At 46.6% G+C, this 8,100-nt stretch overlaps 1 long non-coding RNA gene across 1 annotated transcript; it reads left to right on the forward strand.

The window, feature by feature from the left end:
• The first annotated feature begins 4,210 nt into the window (after positions 1 to 4,210).
• On the forward strand, positions 4,211 to 7,894 carry LOC142427917 (uncharacterized). Its single transcript, XR_012780115.1, has 4 exons — positions 4,211 to 4,301; positions 4,599 to 4,642; positions 7,138 to 7,251; positions 7,407 to 7,894. It is a non-coding gene; the product is annotated as an uncharacterized LOC142427917 (long non-coding RNA).
• Positions 7,895 to 8,100: the final 206 nt, after the last annotated feature.

Genomic DNA, 8,100 nt, shown 5'->3' on the forward strand with positions numbered 1-8,100 from the left:
TGGAAGAGCGCGGTGATAAAGAGAGATGAGCCATTAACACAACCAATCTCTGAGCTGAGGTGCTCTTCACACTCCAAGTGGAAAGGTACAGCATCAGCAGAGATAAAACCCAGGAGCTGTAGTAGAGATTTAAGTCAGAACCTCAAATTAGTAAAGGGCTGTGGAAGGCAGTGCATGCCTAAAGTCCATTTGAAGGGTATCCCCATAGATTAAATCCTCCACCAAATTATTGCTGATCATTAATAAGTGTTCTCCTTAAATTCTTTTTGAGATTGGAGTACCTTTTGCAGTCTGAAACAGAGCACAAGCTAGTTTCCGATGGGCAGAAATGACTAAGGAAGCACACACAGCCAAGATCTGTTTTAGAGTAAAAAGGAGACCCCATTTTAAATATAGTTCAAAGATAATATTAGTTAAATCTTAAGAGAGAAAGACAAAATAAAGACACAAACAAATCATCTATCTGGATGAGGGAAGCCACCAACAGGAGGTGGAAATGGCTTCCCAGGTTCACATTTGAGATGTGAATTAAAGAGTTTGTAGGGGTGGGGCAGGGCAAATGAAACTGCCACGAAAGCATGATTGGTGGTCAATGAATACATCACAAACATCCTTAGATAGTGGGCTTACAAGATGGGTCCAGGGCCTCCTGACCAATGCAGTTAGGGCAAGGCTGATAGGACATGGCTCCTGTCTAGGAGACCCCTATAGCGTTTGGTGACCTCCATCAAGGACACACATGCAGGCAAACATCCAAGAGACACTGCCCCTCCCTGGGCTGCCTGGAGAGGTGAAGGTAATCCACTCTCCCAAACCCTCTGCCTGAGGGCAAGATTACCTACAGCCTTGCTTCCTGGGCAGAAAGCACTCAGTGGAGGTTTACTCTATGTGAGGACTTAAACTGTGCCTGGTTTGGGGCTGTGACTGCTATGGCACCCTTTTGCAAAGCAAGGTGCTGGGAAGTTAAACTCTAATACAGACCGCAGTCATCATGGGGTGGCCTGATGACTGCAAGGCTGGCCGCTCCTTTTGGTAAAGGCCACTCTGGGTTCCCTTGCTCTCATGCCTGGCACCTGACATGGAGGGAACGACACCAGACAAGAAACTACCCCCAATCGGGCCTTTCTGGCTTGAGGAGTGAGGGTGCATGAGGGGTTCTGGGCAGGATAAAGGAGACAGAGTATTCCCATTCGTGAATGCTCAGAGACCTGTACCCAGCTCAGACAGGATTTAAATGGAAACGCCCCAGGGGATCGTGGCATCCTGGAACAGGGGCCTACAGGGTGCGGGAATTGTAACATCCTCAGGAACCAAGACACAGCTGGGGACATCACCCTGCAGGGGTCTCCACTCATGGAATCCACATAGAAACATAGAGACACACCTACCCTTGTGGGAAGCTCCCTCTGAACTTTCTCAGTCAGAGGAAGTAGGTTCAATATGAAATTGCATCAGCTAGGTAGGGGGTGGGTGGGAGTCTGTCCTAAGGGGTGTGACCTGGAAGAGATAGGGAGGGAGGGGCCGAGAGGTGAGCTTCAGCACCTGGAGTGGCAACTGATTCATTCTTAGTTGCATAGTCTGGAGGCCCTGCTGAAATCTGTTCATTTTGGGTGACCCTGCCTGCATTTGAAACACAACAACACACAAGCCATGACAGAAAGGTAAGCTGACAGAAAGTGGTTGGTGGAGAGCAGGCATCTCAACTGGGAATATCCCCAGGAGACATTTCCATTGCATGGATTACAGAGACATACCTGACAGCACCTTATGCCATCTGCTCCACTTGACCATGCCTCTCCTGGCACCATATGACTTTCTCATGAACGCCTCCAATCAGGCAAGTCAAAGAGGCCTAAGCCTTGTAGACTCAAGAGCCACAACGGAAAGACCCTTTACAACACTTCATCCTCAGACACTGATTTCAGGCTCTGCTCCCTATGCTAGACCACCCAGACTCCAGCCTCCTTTTCCCAGGTGCATGCTCAGGTGAGCATCTAGATTAGAGATTCCTGAAAATGCCACTGTTGTCTTCTGCTCCTCCTTTTCCCCTCCCCCTCTGTCTCCATCTCCTCATTGCTAAAGACATATTCCCCCCATCTGTGGGTTCTGTATTACTCTTTTGATGAAACCTTTCTGTGTGTGTAACTGTCTTACTTCCAGCAAGTTCCAGTCATCTCATTGTCCTTCACCAACAGTGTTTCCTTTAATACATTTGTTATGTTGAGCTCTCTCCCTTCCCTTTCCATATTATTGAGTGTTTTTATCAGGAATGGGTATTGGATATTGTCATATATCTTGTCTGCATCTATTAACATCATCAGAGGGTTCTTATTCTTTTTCCTGTTTATGTAGTCGGTTACATTAATGTTTTTTCTAATGTTGAAACTTCCCTGCATCCCTGGTAATAATCCTACTCAGTCAAGGTGAAATACTAACTCAAGGTGCTCTCTAACTCAATCCATCCCATTTCCACAAATCTGTACATAAACTCTTAGGTTTTATGATGTAATCATTCTCCTTGATTAATTAGAGTCATGAAATCATCAAATTTGTTACTGTGTTGTTAAAACACCAGTATAATATATCCCGTTGTAGAGTGTATTTTTAAATGCTTTTACCCCACATTCTCTGCAGTTGTAAAATTGTGTATTAAATTAAAAATTAAAAAATAAAGTTCTCATGCAGATCTACAGTTGTTCAATATTGTCCTTAACTCATGATTAATATTGCAGTTATATATTTTAAAACCATGATTGTATGGTTTCAACAACTGTTCTGAATGATTATTACATTCATGCTTATTTTTATAAGAAATACTCTAACATTTTAGTACTTATTATACTTAGAGCCAGTGTACAATGGAAGTTGTTATTGTTTGGTGTCATTAAGTGAGTTCTAAATCATAGTGACCCTGTGTACCACAGGAAGAAACACTGGTCTGTCCTATGCCATCTTCATAATTGTTCGTATATTTGAGCCCGTTGTTTCAGCCTTTGTCAATCTAAAAAGTTTTCTTCTTGTTTGCTGCCCCTCTACTTTACCAAGCACAAGTTTTAATGTGATGTTACTATTGTATTTACCTCCAGTTTTCAAATACACAAATACACTAAGGTTTTACGTATATGAATAAGAACATATACTTAAAAGAACAATAAAGTCAGACCTGTCATATGAATTCTAGACTCATAGAACCATAGAGAGAAGAGTAATTGCTCCTTAGGCTTTTGTGTTTTTCCATTTTATAGAACATACTGTTTCATCTTTACCATAGCAGGAAGTGTCCTTATAAACAACAGTCCAAAATTAGACCGGTGATGTAGTGGTTTTTTTTCTCAGTCTCAGACATGCATAAGCACCAAATGGAAGTTAAAGTGTACTTCAGTATCTTAAGAGATGAAAAAAATATTTAGTTTGGATAACAGAAAAGGGGGTAAAGGGAGACTTCGGACAGGGCAAGATATGACAAAATAATAATTTTAAATTATCGAGGGTTCATGAGGGACGGGGGAGAGTAGAGGGAGGGGAAATTAAGAAGACCTGATGCAAAGGGCTTAAGTGGAGAGCAAATGCTTTGAAAATGATGAGGGCAAAGAATGTACAGATGTGCTTACACAATTGATGTATGGATTGTGATAAGAGTTGTATGAGTCTCTAATAAAATGTTTAAAAAGAAAAAAAGAAAATATTCAGTTTGTTTTGTGTAACATTAAAATGTGTTGCGGTGGTAGAAGTATATTGCTTATTCTTTTATGTGGCCCTGAGCACACCTTTTACCATGTGGATATTCAGTGTCCCATAGGGAAGTTGGTGCCTTTAGCTCAGTCAGTGCTGTCTATGAGGTATGTGACTTTGATCATACATCTGATAATAATCTAACCGTTTGTCAGGATAAGAATCTGAGTGTGTGCGGTTTTTTTCCCCCACTAAGACCTCCATATTTTTTTATTTCCAATTCATCGCAATCCCTTCCTGTATGGTCACTGTAATGAAGAAGAGACTTTCAAATAATGTTGGTGGGAATGATGTCATATTAATCTCTGCCATATCAAGTAAGATTCTTACTTTCCTGAATGTCTATGCAGCTTAATGAAACCTTAACTCCGCCCTGACTTTTCACTTATGTGTTTCCGGATCACACCCATGACTACTCCCCTCCCATTCCGGGTCACGCTGAGATGGGCTGGAAGTGGCGGTGTCCTAACCGGAAGTGAGGGTCATACAGCGGATCCTACTTGCTCTGCCTGGTGCGTGGTGCCAGAGAAGCTCGTGCAGCCTGAGTACTGTGTAGTCAGCACGCCCAGGTGAGGGGTCGCGCGGTGACCAATTTGGGGTGACCCTGGTGCACACAGCAGCCTGGCTGGGTGCAAGCGCCCTGCTTCCCCCTCCCCCGCTCCGTCAGCGCCCCTCGCGTGGTGAGATGTGGGAGTGTGTCCCAGGGGCTGCTTCCATCCCCCAGTTTTGGGATTGGTTGGGGTTCCTGGGGAGAATTCCTGTTGGAGAAAGTAGGATCCCAGACTGGGGCTTTGGGCGTCGGGGTTCTCGATTCATTGCGGGAACTTTGCGTGTCTCCCCCCCCTCCATTGTTTCCTTTCACACAGCGGTGGCTCCTCCCTGAAACTCCTACAACGTCTTCTGCTCACAGGTGAGACCCGGGTCTGTGGCTTCTCTCACCACGAAGTGACTGCTGTTCAGGAAGCGAGTGGCTGCAGCTGGGGCACAAAACGTTAGGGCTTCCTCCGGAGGTTTGCCCAGTCTGGTCCCCTAGGCGGTACCTTCTCTGGGAGCGGGGAAGGGGAGGGGGAGGGGTGCACCCGGTAGTCCGGAAACGCCCTGGCTCATTCTTGCCAGCCAGGAGGGCGGCAGCGGGCAGCGCGCTCAGCCTTGAGGGTGTTGAAGTGATATTCCAGCGCACCCACTGCGCATTTTGATATGATTGGCATTCCCAGGTTGCTGGGGGTAAGTCCAGGACTGGGACCTCAAGGGAGGTGACCCAGGTTGGTGGCTACCAGTCAACGGTGGCAAGTAAAAGGAGAAAGAGACAGGCCCAGCTGTACAAAGATGGGGTCCAGTGAGCAGGAACTCAACCAAAGAGAGGGCAGTCTTTCTTTGGAAATGCATATAAGTCTCAAAAGAAGGGCAAGACCCCTCAAGTACGGAAGATCCCCCATTCCCACATACACTCTTAAAAATTTTTGCATGTTATTTCTTTAATTTTTAAAAAAACCCTGTTTGTGTTTAACAGTAGAAAGAAGCTGGAGGAAAGCTGCTTAGTGAAGGACAGACAGCTGGAGGAAAGGTTTCTTTAAGAGGGACAGGAGGAAATTGCCACCAGTAATTAATTGCTTTTCATGCAGAGAAAGTAGCCAGTAAAAGACATCCAGGCAATTGAACTGGATCCATTATTTCTGCAAATCTGTTAGTGTGGGGGAGTGTGGGAGCTGCTCCTGCCTATTGCCCAAAGGGATATTTCTGTTTCTGCTGCCTCTGAAGAAGTAGCTTGTCCGATGTTTAGATTTATGCCGACTCCATTTTAACTGTGTATTCCCACCTGGAGTCATTTTATCCCTGTTCTAATGAAAATTCCGAGTGTGTTGCTTGGTTTGTAGGGTTCTTTTGGTTTGGTTTTGGTTTTGAGTAAGCGCTTTTAGGAAAATTTCCAGCTTTACCGAAGCCACGAGCTAGATCCGGGAGTTGAAGGAGGCTGTAGAGTTGCTCAAGGAGACCATCCAGGTGGGGTGTGGCTCTGCCAATGAGGGACTGAGGGGCTGGCCTGGTGCTCCACACCACTCCTTGAACACATACATGCTGGCATGACAAGAGGCAGCGCTCCCATGAAAACTCACTGGCAGCTATTCTGACCCAGCGACCCTATGGATAGGGTAGAACTGCCTGTGGGGGTTTCCCAGACTGTAACTCTACACAGGAGTAGGAAGCCTCATCTTTTTCCAGCCAGTAGTTTCCAGCTGATGGCTTTGTGGTTAGAAGTCCAGCATGTAACCCACCAGACACTGGGACACCTGATCCCTACTGTAGTCTTAATTCTCTACCCAATGTAGCTGTTCTAGAAAAACTCATCCCCACGCCACATGGGACTTCCTACAGTCCCTGGCCAGGGGAAATTCTGTTCAAGTCCCTGCCTGAGTTTGGAGGGTGATTCATTTGCAGAGAACAGCTCTTCATTCCGTGAAGGTTCACACTGTACTTTCTAGATCCCAGCTCCTGTGTAGAGGCAAAAGCCCACCAGCATGTCTGTGTAGGCTGATAGGCCCTACCGTCAGAATTGAGATCAAATTCTAGTGCTTCTATTCATTAGCTGATTTCCTTGGGAAAGTATTTGAGCCTCTAGTGGTTCGTCTCTGAAGTGGGCCAGATATTTGTGGGTTAAGCGACTCAGTGCAGATCTGGCATGCCGTCAGTGGCTGCTGATGTGACCCGTGCTGCAGAGAGACATGCACACACATCCTAATGATGCTGGACCAAGTGGAAAGGAGGCCATGGGTCACTTACAGCTGAGGATGAAAGTCCAGGAACATTGCTGGGGCCTGTCCTCCCTTTCAAATGCCTCAGGGACACAGGCATTTGAAAGGACACGAAGAAAGAGCTGGACACAGGCCAGCCAGGTCCTGGTGCTAACTAGCCTCCCAGAACTCATCCTACTTCTTGATGAGCACAGGGAACCTTTGGCGGGAGTTGAGCAGAGCAGTGACATGACCATGGCAGCATGAGGTATATCACTGGGGCTTCAGTGTGGAGCCTGGCGTAGGTATTTGGAGAAAGGGTGCAGGTGTGCCTGCAGGGAGAGCGGGTCAGAGGTTGGGATAGTTCACAAAGGAGATGTGGCTGTAACATAGGGATTGTAGTGGGGGCTGACGGGAAATATCCGAGCTATTTTGCGTTAGGGGCAGATGATAGAGGGGGGTGGCTGGCAGGATTTGGTAGCATACAGGGTCAAGAAATAAAGCCAACTCTTACCTTTGTGATGTAGGCAAAGCTTGGGGACCTGGATGAGGATCAGGAGGCAGGATGTGGGCATCTATGCAGGCATTTGCATTCCTTACCTGTCAGGACCCCAGGAATAACTTGCTACGTTGACTGTCAGTTACTGAACTGGCTGGGTCTTTTCCCTCTGTGTCACAGCAAGGGCCAATCTGATAAGTTCTCCCGAGATGGCCAAGCAGCCAGACTACAACCTGGGAAAAATTGAGAACAAAGCAGAACCCACTGTAGACCTGCTTCTCAATTACCTGCAAGGTGAGGCTGGTTGCAAAGGGGTGTGGGGTGTCGGGGCTGGGGAGTGGGCGGGGTTTCTGCTGGCTCCTGAACAACTACAGGTGTTGACAGCTGTGCCTTGAGTGAGTATGGGACCTGGGGGACACCACTCACCCCAGTGGACCATGTCATTCCAGCTTTCAAGAAGGCCCTGGACCTGGTCATGCAGGTGCAAAAGCAGACCAACAAAGGAACGAGAAGCAAGAAAAAGCACCACAAATCTGAAAAGCCTAACAAATCTGAAAAGAATGGAAGTTTCCCACAAACTTTTTGAAGCCCCCTTGTATCTATCTCACAACTTTTGCCTGTTCAGTTATTTACAGGTTTAAGCCTTATTGACAGCTATTATAAAAATCTGTTTGCAAGCTAACATTCCATGATCCTTGTCGTTTTCCCATCACCTCTACCCTCCACCCCCCACTTTCTGCAACTGACCCTGTTACCCACCAATAACCTTTGACATCTCACTCGGGGGAAGTTCTGTTCCAGTCCCTGCCTGAGTGTGGAGGGTGGTTCCTGTGCAGAGACCTGCTCTTGTTCATTCCGTGAAGGTTCACACTGTCCTTTCTAGATCCAGCTCCTGTGTAGACACAAAAGCCCTCCAGCATGTCTGTGTAGGCTGATAGGCCCTACCGTCAGAATTGAGATCAAATTCTAGTGCTTCTATTCATTAGCTGATTTCCTTGGGAAAGTCTTTGAGCCTCATTGAGCCCCTAGTGGTTCGTCCTTAAAGTGGGCCAGATGTTTGTGGGTTAAGTGACTCAGTGCAGGTCTGGCAGGCAGTCAGTGGCTGCTGATGCGATCCTTGCTTCAGAGAGACATGCAAACACA

Source organism: Tenrec ecaudatus, chromosome 15 (assembly GCF_050624435.1).
Source record: "Tenrec ecaudatus isolate mTenEca1 chromosome 15, mTenEca1.hap1, whole genome shotgun sequence".
NCBI lineage: Eukaryota > Metazoa > Chordata > Mammalia > Afrosoricida > Tenrecidae > Tenrec > Tenrec ecaudatus.